This window comes from Ylistrum balloti, unplaced genomic scaffold, assembly GCF_031769215.1.
Source record: "Ylistrum balloti isolate Yb309-2 unplaced genomic scaffold, AGI_CSIRO_Ybal_v1 Utg371872, whole genome shotgun sequence".
Lineage (NCBI taxonomy): Eukaryota > Metazoa > Mollusca > Bivalvia > Pectinida > Pectinidae > Ylistrum > Ylistrum balloti.
In genome coordinates, this window is record NW_026782925.1 from 554,672 (window position 1) to 567,243 (window position 12,572).

The window sequence follows — 12,572 nt, forward strand, 5'->3', positions numbered from 1 at the left end:
GATAAAAGACAGGTCGCACCTCTTTAATAAGAAAAATAGCAATCTATAACAAAACCTTATCATCTTCACTCTGCGAGAACTTAAGAAGCTCGTATCAAATAATTCATCAAACGAAGCCTTATTTATTGTTGTTATTATTCTAAGAGATTAAAATATCCCCAGAATGAAACCATAATGTATTGATTTTGGAAATAAAAGGAGCTACGTATAGCTGATATTTCTGTCTAAGACGTAGTAAGCTGACAATGCTTTTGGTTCATACTACACAGGTTATCACTAAACGTACATATAGTGCATTCACTCTACAGTATGATTTGTCAGCTTAACTTTAAAACTTTTGAATTTTGAAGTCTGGAAAGGTCTTAATGAAGATATTTTTTAAACGTTAACCCAATTCTATCTCCATGGATAATCAAAAGTACGAAACGTTTTGCGACCAAAAAAAATGTTTTTCTTCTGTTTTTTTTATCAAGCCTATTAAATAGGAAATTTGATTTATCAGTCTTAGACCGATAAATTGTAAGCCAACTAGGTCTTCACGTCTAGCTTACCTTGTATATCGCTGTGTAAATTTTGTGCAGTTAAAGACATGATGAAATAAGGAAGTATACTATTGTCATAAAATTATATCAATGTAGTGATCTATTGTAATGATTTTTCATTTACGGTAGCCCATTCCATCAGATTTTATTGAATAAAACTCAAATTACTTTTATCTTAACGGTATATAAACTTACACCACAATAAACACATAAAACACTTGTGTCACACTATTACTTTTACTACCAGGGGTCACCATATTACTTTTACCTACCAGGGCCACATATAAATACATACTTATTAAATGCTAATCCAGATTTTTGAAATTCAAATGAATGAAACGTTGTGTTTTACCAATTTATAAAGCGTAATAATTATATACATATCGCATAAATATCATTGAAAAACATAATATAATGCATAACCGTGCCCAAAAAATATATATGTTTTATTAATAACAAAATATTTGATATTTTCATTGTAAAATGTGGCCTCTTTTACTGGGAAAATTGTCTTCAAAACCCATGTTTTAACCTTTATTTTTGCAGCTTTTATGGGATTTTGACGCCCCCCGGATCGAAAGATATGGTTCATATTTATCATGTGTGTCCTTTGTGACAAGACCTTTTTTTGTTTCATTTCTATCAAGATCTTGACATAAACACATTAAAATAAACAAACCATGCTTTTTGTGAAATTATGATCGATCATAAAGCTGAGAGTGTTGTGAAATGACATTGTGATTCAAGTACAGTTCCATGGAGTTCGAGTAGCTTAACCTGAATAATATTGGCTCCTATCGGCTGTCAAGCTTATCGCTGTACTGACAGTGTGAAACGAAGGGAAGTAACTCTGTGAGATCAGAATGAACCCGGAAGTCCTTGTACCTCTCCTTTACTTGTTTTGTCTGTCCGATGTTATTGTCAATCCCAAAGTCGAATGCAATGGCTGCTTGCACATGCATCTTTCGGTTTCGGTTGGCCCTTTGGAGACGCATGTTGTTCACTGACGAGTCAAGCTTCACGCTTCACGCTTTACAGATCAGATGGAGAGCGATATTCTGACGCTGGCGAAACGGAAAGCGAGGGATTCCGGGGTTGGGTGTGGGGAGATTCTGTTGTGGTACTGGCACAGATATCTCAAGGCCTGAAAATACATCTCATTGTTATCCATGACACTCTTACAGCAGTGACATATCGGGATCGTTTCTTGAGACCACATGTCCTTCCTCTTATCCATCAATGAAACCTTTCGTTGCAGCATTACAATTGTCGTGGAGATTTATTTTCAAGGTTGATCTTAATCTATGAATTCACATGTTCGCGAACTGTTAAAACTAATTTCAATAGATTTATTGAGGTTTATTTATATCCACAAAAGTAAGTGTCTACGAAATAACGAAAAACCATGAAAATTAGGCACCCACAAAAATATGATTTTATAACATACTTATATATCTTTCTTTTTTAGCGTCTGCATTATCATCCGTATTGTAGAAGTATGTGTGGGAAATATTTTGTTAAGAAAATGACTTTACCTTCGTACAAATGATGTAAGTTATATTTAACGAAATGTTTCAGACTTTTAGATTTTCATATGACGTCAAAATGGAAGAAACATACAAATGTAATGAGGCAATGAGATTTCTTACAAAATTCTTAGTCCCTTTGTTTCACATCATCACAGTGAGAATGACTTGTATATGATTATGATAATGTATTGATAACTTGAATATTTTATTGATTTTTAACTTAATGCCGTAAGTAACACAAACATTAAAAAACAATCAGTAATCTATAATATATGAATATAGACAATTTCCAGAACAACGCCATGAAGCGCTACCAATAAAATTGATTATTTTGTAGACGCTTATACGCTATCATACCTGAAATCTAATGAATATGAAAAATTAAAAAAAAAAGGAAATAAAAACATCTGCTGCATCAACAACAACAACTTTGTACTGGTATTGTCGTAGCTTCCTAATTAGAGCTGGGTTAATAACAACGGTAACGCAAGCACCGATCATCTCTTACATATTGCACAAGGCCACACATAATCCCAATGGGATAACTTTTTTTTTCTTAGTCTTCACCTGCGTCTTCCAAAACCCTATACTGCAACGTTAAAATATCCGTCAGCTGACGACATCCATCGTGATACATAAAACTGTAGAATATCATAAATTTATTTATGATTTTGATATGGGAATTTCAGGCTCGTTTAAATGCTTTACAGCATTGTTTGGTCTGCTTATCACTAAGATTAACTTGATATCAGTTATTTGAACACCATATTAAACCCCACATTCGCAGCTTTGCTTTCCCTGCGCTAATGTTACAGGTGAATGTCATGAAAAACAGTATAACAGCGATACATAACATAAAGAATGAAGCAGGAAAGTTTCTACGTAAAAATAGAAAATTCATGCTTATAAGTCATCTTGGATGTAGCTAGATGCTTTGCAGCCTCCAACATTTCAGATGTAAACAATTCCTTTGAAAATATTCATATTTGTAGTCATCTGAGTACGTCATAGCATGATTGAATCGCGATTTTACTACTAATCATCAAAACAGATCAAATAAGATTTCAAATTCCAAAATAAATACTTTCTGAATTAATATATTGTCCAAAACGTAGATTTGAAACCATTCATGTAAAAATGTTTGATTTGGTCCAAAGTATCAAAGAAGAATAAAAAGTTGCATTATTTTAAGGTGCTAAATATTCATCTATCGCCCAATTAATTGAATGGTGATATTCAAGTGCTATCTATTGATCTGTTCATCTGATTGTTTCTGCAAAGACATTGTATTTAAAGAATAAAAATATACACAATGTCACATAACTATCCTTAAAATATCAGATATATCAAAATTAAGACATATTTTTGGGGACTAGTGCACCTCCAATCTAGATTTTAACATTTCTTCTGGTCACTTTGAATTCTCCTCATTCAACATATATGCTCTTAGCATCACTTACAGGCCTTAGAATGACGAAACAGCTGTATGATGCAGTTTAATTTAGTGTTTAGCTCTACTATATCTCACTATGAAGTTATATTAAAAGGTGTTATTCACTTGTGTGTCCTTTTTTTTACATTTTTTTTTTAATATTAGAGGAATTGTGATGTACCAGGTAAATACATACGCAGTCATTCAAAACACTTCAAAATGCCAAGGATAACGTTATAAAGTACACGCTGAATTGATAGAATATATGTTCGTTAAACTATATTTAACATTTTGTGTAAATAACAGACCTGTTTGTTTCCTGTTCGATAATGAAATCTAAACAGAGCTAACGATCATGATACATAAACGGAACATGCTTTTAACACCTTGATTAGAGGTCTTTGTATCTCGTTAAAGGTGAGTATTTACATGACGTCATCTTCTGTAATCAATAAATGTTCGAATCTAAAAGAAAACAATGCTGGATAGCCATCACATATATCAACGATATAGAACTTTATACACCAACCAAAAATAAGCATGCTAGCTTTCCATTTTGTTTTAACCCCTTTAAGTTCTTTCAAACCATGGTTTTATTATAGTCCAATCAGAAGAGTACTTTCTATCAATTTCAATCAAAGACGCAGATATGACAAAATCTGATGGTATCTTTTAACATATTTACCTCAAGCAAGAAGGTTATTTTTTTGGTTAGTTGCACAGTTGACAATTTACAGTATCAAATCTTACCAGATAGTAACAAAAACAATAGAATCATGTGCAGAAAGAAATGAAGACCTTGCGGAGTCCTTCAATTTCATTTTTAGATATATCGATGTCGTCTTGTGATTAATTGACCATGTTCGTTGAACATAACTAACATAATTGGAAATCAACTCTTCTACATCAGCCGCTTGATCTTTTCCTACAACGAGACATTATGCTGTATCATAATCGTGTTGATTTCAATATCACTGTTGTGAATTTTACATTTCTTAATAACAACACTCCTGCATTAATGACTTGTTCCCAGTATCACTATTTTCATGCAAGACTTCGGCAACTGACAAACTCGTTAACTGTTACAACAGAAATCCATTTCATTTTTTTTCTGATTTCCTTTCTCGTAATAATATATAATCATTAATTATTTAATCAGAAAATATGAAAATGGCAGATTTCGTAATAATTAGTAAGATGACGTTTTTATAAATGCCTGTTAACATCATTGTCTTTACACTTGAAGCGATAGAAATGAATGAAGTCGATTTACCTAACAGGAGTCTTTGTATTAATATTGTATTAACATCATTTTCCTGTCAACGTGCATTGTGTATAACGGACTAGGAAAATTCATCTTTAAGGATTTTTATAATTCATTGTTTATCTATCTAGTTATCATGTATTTACCTCTCTCTCTCTCTCTCTCTCTCTCTCTCTCTCTCTCTCTCTCTCTCTCTCTCTCTCTCTCTCTCTCTCTCAAATTTGTACTCGGAAAGAAAGAAAAGAATAATGTCAAACGGTATACTTCTTTTAACTGGTGTTGCATGATTACGATAATCAGTTATATACTGAATATTAAGCTTTTTAATCCATTTTTTATTTCTATGACGCCTGATTGTCCCATCGCTCAACGTCAGGTAGTTGTCTTGCTTAAAGTAACCCTCTATCGAGAATATTGATCTCTTTCATACAGCTCTGATAACAGCCGGGTAGCTGGCAAATTCTAGTGTATACGTTACCTTACACGACCAGCTTCTTAGGCAGTTGGTCATTAGCCACAGCAGCAGAAGCAGCTAGCTAAATGTACAGGTGAGAAACCACTCGATTTTATACAGGTAAGCAACACCTTACTATTTGTAAATTTTATACTGTTACTATCGAGGCAGGCATTTACTCTACACTGTGTATAAGAAGTTGAAGAGTAAATATACAGTGTTGTTTATCATATCGATCTGTTTAGAACAAAATAAATCGATTGATCTCAAAGCCACAAACACATGACAGATAAATACGTAGCAATAATAACAACTGACTGCTGAACTGCGTTAACTTTGGATCGTTTCGCAGAGGAATAGTTTCCCTTCATATCTGATTAGCATTTGGCTTCAATAGGCCAAATAATGTTATATTTTGAAAACCGCTACAGGCTCGCAGTTAACATCGTTGGCGTGCACGAATTTTCTCTTTTATTCTACGTTCCACGTTCATGGTAGTATGATATTATAATGTTTTGGTTTCTTGTTGAAACGGCAGATCGCCTCGAAAATTTGGCAAAGAATAATGCCGCACAGTAATCATGACTGCTTGTGATATTAATAACTCTTTTGGAAAGAAATCAATGCATTGATGTCTACAATAATTGCTATATCAACAATTTACAGAAACTGCAATTAGCGAGGACATATTTTACACCAATATTGCTTAGGTGAAAAACGCTTAAAGAGCATTACCTCTAAAGTATGTAACATTACAGTAAGTGGATTGTGATATCGATGACCATGTTGAGAATTTTTATCTGTCTCTAAGTACAACTTTCAAACATCCACTGTTGGGTTGTTTTGGTGATATTGTGGTTTGGCAATTGTAGAATTTCTTAGCGAGGGGTTTGGGTTCTGCAGATCACGAGTCGTAGACCTGGACAGGGCACAAATTAAAGCATTGTCTTCCTCTGTCGGTTGTGTTACAATGTCCAATTATCAATAAGCAAAATGCTTGGCATTATATACAATGATATATTGGAGTTTTATGTATATTATTATATTGGTTATACTTATAATGATATATTTATGTAAAATGGTACATATGTGTCATATCCGATGTAATATATATCATAATCACGACAACCATTTATAAAGAAAGGCAATGTAGAATATAAAGGTTTTGTTTACTCGTCAGTTTTCTCTTTGTTGCTTTTGTTAAATGAGGACGGCTTTAATATTACGTGTCCCTGTAGAGACACCTCGATGGATAGGAATATTCTGCGGTCATGCATATATATAAAGACCTTAATACTAATGACCTACTACAGATGTCACCTGAACGCTGGTTACCAATACAGGAACAATTCACGTCTGTCATGTTTCCCAAAATAGAATGTGTAGACAGCATATCTAATTAGCTGAGTTTATTTTAATCCCGTGTTTCATTTGATACATCGGATGCAGTAAAAATCAATTATATTGACGAAATATGCACAGCAAAATTCAAATTATTTTAGTAATTTAAATCGGGGGCCAATAATCCAACCTTTTTATTCTGATTTTCAAATACCACATCACTATTCAAGTACATCAATTTCATTTTATTTTTTTCATTAAAAATTTACCGTGAATTGGCAAAAAAATGCGCAGTAAAGTTTTCATATTTTACAATTGTGTCATATCTTTGTATGTTACAAATATCCAGGAATGTTCCGAATGTCTTCTGACTTATTGATATTGAAAATGGCACGTAATTACAAACACAGATATCTTTTATTGATGCTAGAGCTCTATGGTGTGGAAACTCAGACGAGTTCGGAAATTGACAAAAGGCTCATTGAGAAAGGTGAAATAACCTCAAAATTCTTTCATTTTATTAATTTGTGATACTGGATAACTTCAAAAGAGAAAGAAGAACATGTGTTCGTTTTGCTTAATTTTCTTCTTGTTTTCCTTGGATCTTTTTGTTATATACCAGAATTGCATCTACAATGTACTTACAATATATAAAACCATTTCAGCTGCCTAAAATGTAATTCTGTACATACATATCAGATATAAACAGAATGGCTTATTCAATCTGACAGCAATAAAAACGTGCATAAAATGTACAAGTGATTATCCATTTCATGGGGTAGAAAGTTTATATCCTTCTAACTCTTCCTAAAATTATATTTAAAAATAATTGTTATTCGTCAAACAATAAAATTATTTTGATAACTGACGGAGGCTGGCATCATAATCACTAGATAGTGTAATACTACATAATTCATTGTTGTCGCGTGTCTATGTTCTGCAGGTGTTTATACTTTAGCAAGACGTCATCCGCACAGCAGTCTCAGGATATCGATTCTTTAACAGTAGTGATGGTCTCTGGTTTAACAGGAATGTTAATGGTTTGTAAATATAGATATGAGATACAATTGACCGATAAATCGAGATAAATGCCATGACCTCAGAAAAAAGTTTCACAAGAAAATTTTATGCATAAAAATTATCAATAAAAAGAAACTGTGGTAGGTTGATTTTTTTCTTTCAAATATATGATTATATAATTTTGTCTTTTTATCATCGTATTTCTAGAAGAAAATGTGCCATTTCTTAAGCATTAGAAATTTTTTTTATTTTAGATTAAATTATTAAATTATTAATATTAAATTTTAGATCAAGTCGTTCAAAGCACTGAAACTTGCGAAGATAATATCTCTTTTCTATTCCGCCATCAAACCTGATATAATTATCACATCTGTTTGTTGTCGTTAATTCAGTATTTTAAAATGTGAAAGACTAACCGAGACGGTAAGTTAAACCGTTTAAACTTGTACGGACACCACCATTATACTACATACAATTTTCCCAATACATGCCAGGTTTTAAAAGATGGTATGTTTATAATAAATGTAGCAAAAATGAAATGTAAAATTGTTCAATAACCCAATTTAAAAACAAATCGAATATTTTTTTTAACCACAAAGCAGACAAAAGCTACATTTTGACAGAATTTAAAATGAAAATAAGCACTACCAAATAAAACGGATTTCCGGTTGGCGCAGCCAATGAAAAACGCTCTAGGGTATATTACACTAGTGATATGCATAGCGAATTCAACAGACAATAACCGGGTTATGTGATAGATGCTGTGTACCATCTGAAACGCCGTATACCTATAAACTTTTATCAGGCCATTGTTAAGTTAAAATTATTGTTTAGTATATATCACCATGACATTCAGGAAATAAATATATAACAATATTAAGTGTTATGAGAGTATCGGGTCTTTGAGTTCGCTTTGAAAAAGATATAAGAAGAGACATTGATGAAACTGCATTACGAGGGGGAGTTGGGGCATGTTTCTTCGCTTTAACACTTGACAGACACAAAATACAATGTGCATTATCCTCGATACTCCAACGGTTACGATCACTTTCGGTTTCTGCACGCTTGGAAGACGTCGTGCTAAAATTGAAGGAACTATGAATGACACCTTGTGGACAAAAGGAAAAGACTAGTTGCATCCTTTGATGTTCATCAAAGGAATCTCGAGGTCGCATAACGTCTATTGTAATGGCTTTGAAGTTGGGTATCGCTCCTTTATAATCGCCAAAATAAGTGTGTCAGCCTTTGATTGGTCAGTCTTTTAGTCCTGGAACCAATCAAATTACTGCGCTTGTGCCTTCGATTTTGCCATGGCATGTTCCAAGAGTGCAGAGAATGAAAGTGATCATAACTCCTGGATTATCGAGGATGATTGTAGAACTGCATAGAGCTAACAATCGGTGATCTGTACACACGTTTGGAAATAATAGATAATTTTCGTCATGCACCAGTAATTGAATATAAAACTTGTTCAATCGAATAGTGTTAATGACATATTTGGATGATTTCTTTAGTATTCTTCGATTTCATTAATAACATCCAGTATAAATGTATATTTAATATTCGTCTACATAAATAAAAAAAATACATTGTGTGTGTTCTTACGTTCTAATGCACCTAATGTTTTTAATGTCAGATAGCTGGTGATTTTCAGGGTCAATGTTTTCTCGGTTTTCGTTTAAAACCTTCCAATGTATTTTGACGAATTCAAATTTCCTTATCTGAATGACAAAAGAACATCTAATACACTCGTGTACAGCGAAATAGTGAAAATATCATCCACCAAAAGTAACCGACAACACGATATTACAAAACAACACCCGTCACGTGCTGAAACTTTTTTTCGGATATTAAGCCTTTTTTAAAATATTTTTTATCAATCTAAATATATGCGCACTTGCCTCTTTAAAAATCATTATCTAATGGTTCACTAACTAAACCTATTATCACACAGCGGATCCAACAACATGTAGATGAAGCAAAATGCAATTTACGAACCAGCTGTTTTAATGAAAGCGACATGCATATTTCATGAAATCGACACCAAACCGTGGAGAAGTCCCGTAAATTAATTGAATATAGGACCGTAATGATAGTATCCTGCTTGTTATCCGACAACCTATCTGCTGGAACAAAACTACATGTCCCGACTTTTGAAATAATTTGGTACGGGCTACTTGCAACACTTAACGTGCCATAAGGCGCCAGCATGTCGGTTCTGTCAATTTCTTTAATCTGTTGTTTTGTTTGTCACTATAGTAGTATGAATTTATTAATTCATTTATATTTCTTCAAGGTTAAGTTCCATGAAAACTTTAAAAAGAATGTTTAAAAGAAAGAAAATTGATATTAAAATTCAAAGTTTTATACTAAGTAGACAGAAGTCGAGGAAATTTTGAATGGAAAGAAATGTAAACGTTTAAAGCTTAAGTAGTGAGAAATCCGGGACCTCCTACATAAAGGGCCATTTTGAATTACAAAATCGATCTTGTTCGTGGATATTAAGGTTATTATTGTGGGATGCCATGGTATCATTTTATTCATCCTATATTTTTTGTTCTGTCCTATATCGCGGCGACGCATGGTTAGCATGCGACGTGCCTTCCGTATGTTTTCAATAAGGTTGTCACAAAGCACCTGTTTACTGATCTATAAACCCACAAAACCAGCAAACAAAGTAAAACGTGACATGCAATTTGGCATTATATACGAGATGGATTAATCGTTAAGCATGCCATGGCCTCCAGGAATACAACACACCTTGCGAAGAATACTTCATTCATCAAATGCAAATGACAAGCCTGACTATTCGGAACATTTTAGAGTTTAAATGTATTTGATGTAGGTTATTAGATTGAGTTTTTTTTTTACGCACGTGTCTATCGGACTTCTTCCATCATAATAAACTAATACGGATCCATATAAAGGATCTTATCTACCAGCGGCTCCGGAAAAAAGTATCGATTCTGCTGGTCACAGCCACATAAGAGACCCCATTTATATGATACACTGTTGGACTTTAATAAGACTTTGTTGACATACATATACATGTATCTATAATAACATATGTATTCTTAGCATACCGTCAACGCTATTTATAGATTTTTTTTGTTACCCAGAATAATAAATACAGACATAGACCGAAGTTCTGTTGTGTAAAAGCGCGAAGGCTACTGCTGAATAATTCTACTTCCGGTCTGAGATTATAAATATTTATTGTCATCTATGGATATCTCTCGCACATCCGGAGACATAAATGAATTAGCATCGATTGTCGTATTAAAGTCTCCTAAAATAAGTTGTGTTAGATTCGTCATTGTTCGATCTGATCTTAAAATACGATTTATATTATGTTTTAAATGCAAGGTTAAACATCAATTAATCAGGATTTCAATGGTAATTTTAGTACTAGGTAATGTCAACATTTTAGATTTCATGTTAAATTGGAATTAGGATTGGTGCCACAAAATATTAGCAAAAGATCAAATTGGTTTTTTTTTGTACAATTTGCTTTAATTGACCAAAAGTTGACAATTGCAACATATTTTCTTCCTTTTGAATAAAAAACAAACAATAAAAAATTATTTTCAGTCTTTATTTGAATATCGCAACAATTCCTAAAGATCAATTTAAGTGAAATTCGAATCTGTTCAAATATCTTTCTTTTAAGTATCATGATGAAGGAAAACACTTGGATGGTGCTTGCATTAACAACAACAAATAAATAAATATTATAACAAAAGACGATCTTTAAAAACTGTACAACAAATCAACAAACGGAACGCAAGAGATGTCTTCTAATACCTATAAACGATATCAAACTTCGTTACAAGGAATATTTCGAGAGGTGAAATTTGAAATTCAGCATTTTGGTGTAGACACATTAAACCGGTCCTCGCCTTCTTAAACCATAAAGTAATAACACTTTATTGTCATGTCAAAAATACGTCTGTTTGTTTGCTTCGCTTATCAACTCGTGATTTGTGTAGTAGCTGATGACTAGTTCAGTGAACATCCTGCGGAAGGACCGTTGCCTATTATCCGGAGAGATTGGAGAAGAGAGCCGTGCCCAACGACACAATCATAACAATAAGATTAGAGTTCGAATATCGAACAGTTCTGTGAATGTCAAACAATATATACATATATCTCCTTAACGTACATTGGTATATGTTCAAACTACTTTCAAGCAAAAGGCAAGTAACATAAGTCACTAGTGTAATATACCTTGGAGCGTTTTTCATTGGCTGTTGCCAGTTAGAATCAGTTGTGATGTCATAATTTCCACTATGACGTTACGTCATGAATTGTCAATGGCGAACAATATTGCTGATACCGTTTGATTTTGTCCTTTACTTTTTCACTTGAAAATCTGTCAAAATGAAATATTTATGAATTTGTAACGATTAATTATCACGTGGATCTTGTTGACGAGGTATACTATTTTGTTAGCGAAACGACGGTACTTCCTGTCTTCTTGTCTAGGGAAATCAACAAAAACACGAAATTGCGACACGCTATCATCGCTCTGATTCCCGCGTGGTGATGCGTTGCATTAAACCGTTCCAGAAGAGTGAAAAGTCTCTTTTCCGCATAATTTGTTTTCCGTAGCCTCCCTGGTACGCGAAGAATCGTACATAATAAATGCAGAGTAGGTTGAAAAATGACACCTAAACGAAATGAGTTACTGATCGGACATTGTCTGATAGAGAATGAGTTCAAGACAAGGTACGTGGTGAGTCTGGTACGGATTAAGTTACGGACAAGGTACGTGGTGAGTCTGGTACAAATTAAGTTACTGACAAGGTACGTGGTGAGTCTGGTACAGATTAAGTTACTGACAAGGTACGTGGTGAGTGTGGTACGGATTAAGTTACTGACAAGGTACGTGGTGAGTGTGGTACGGATTAAGTTACTGACAAGGTACGTGGTGAGTGTGGTACGGATTAAGTTACTGACAAGGTACGTGGTGAGTGTGGTACGGATTAAG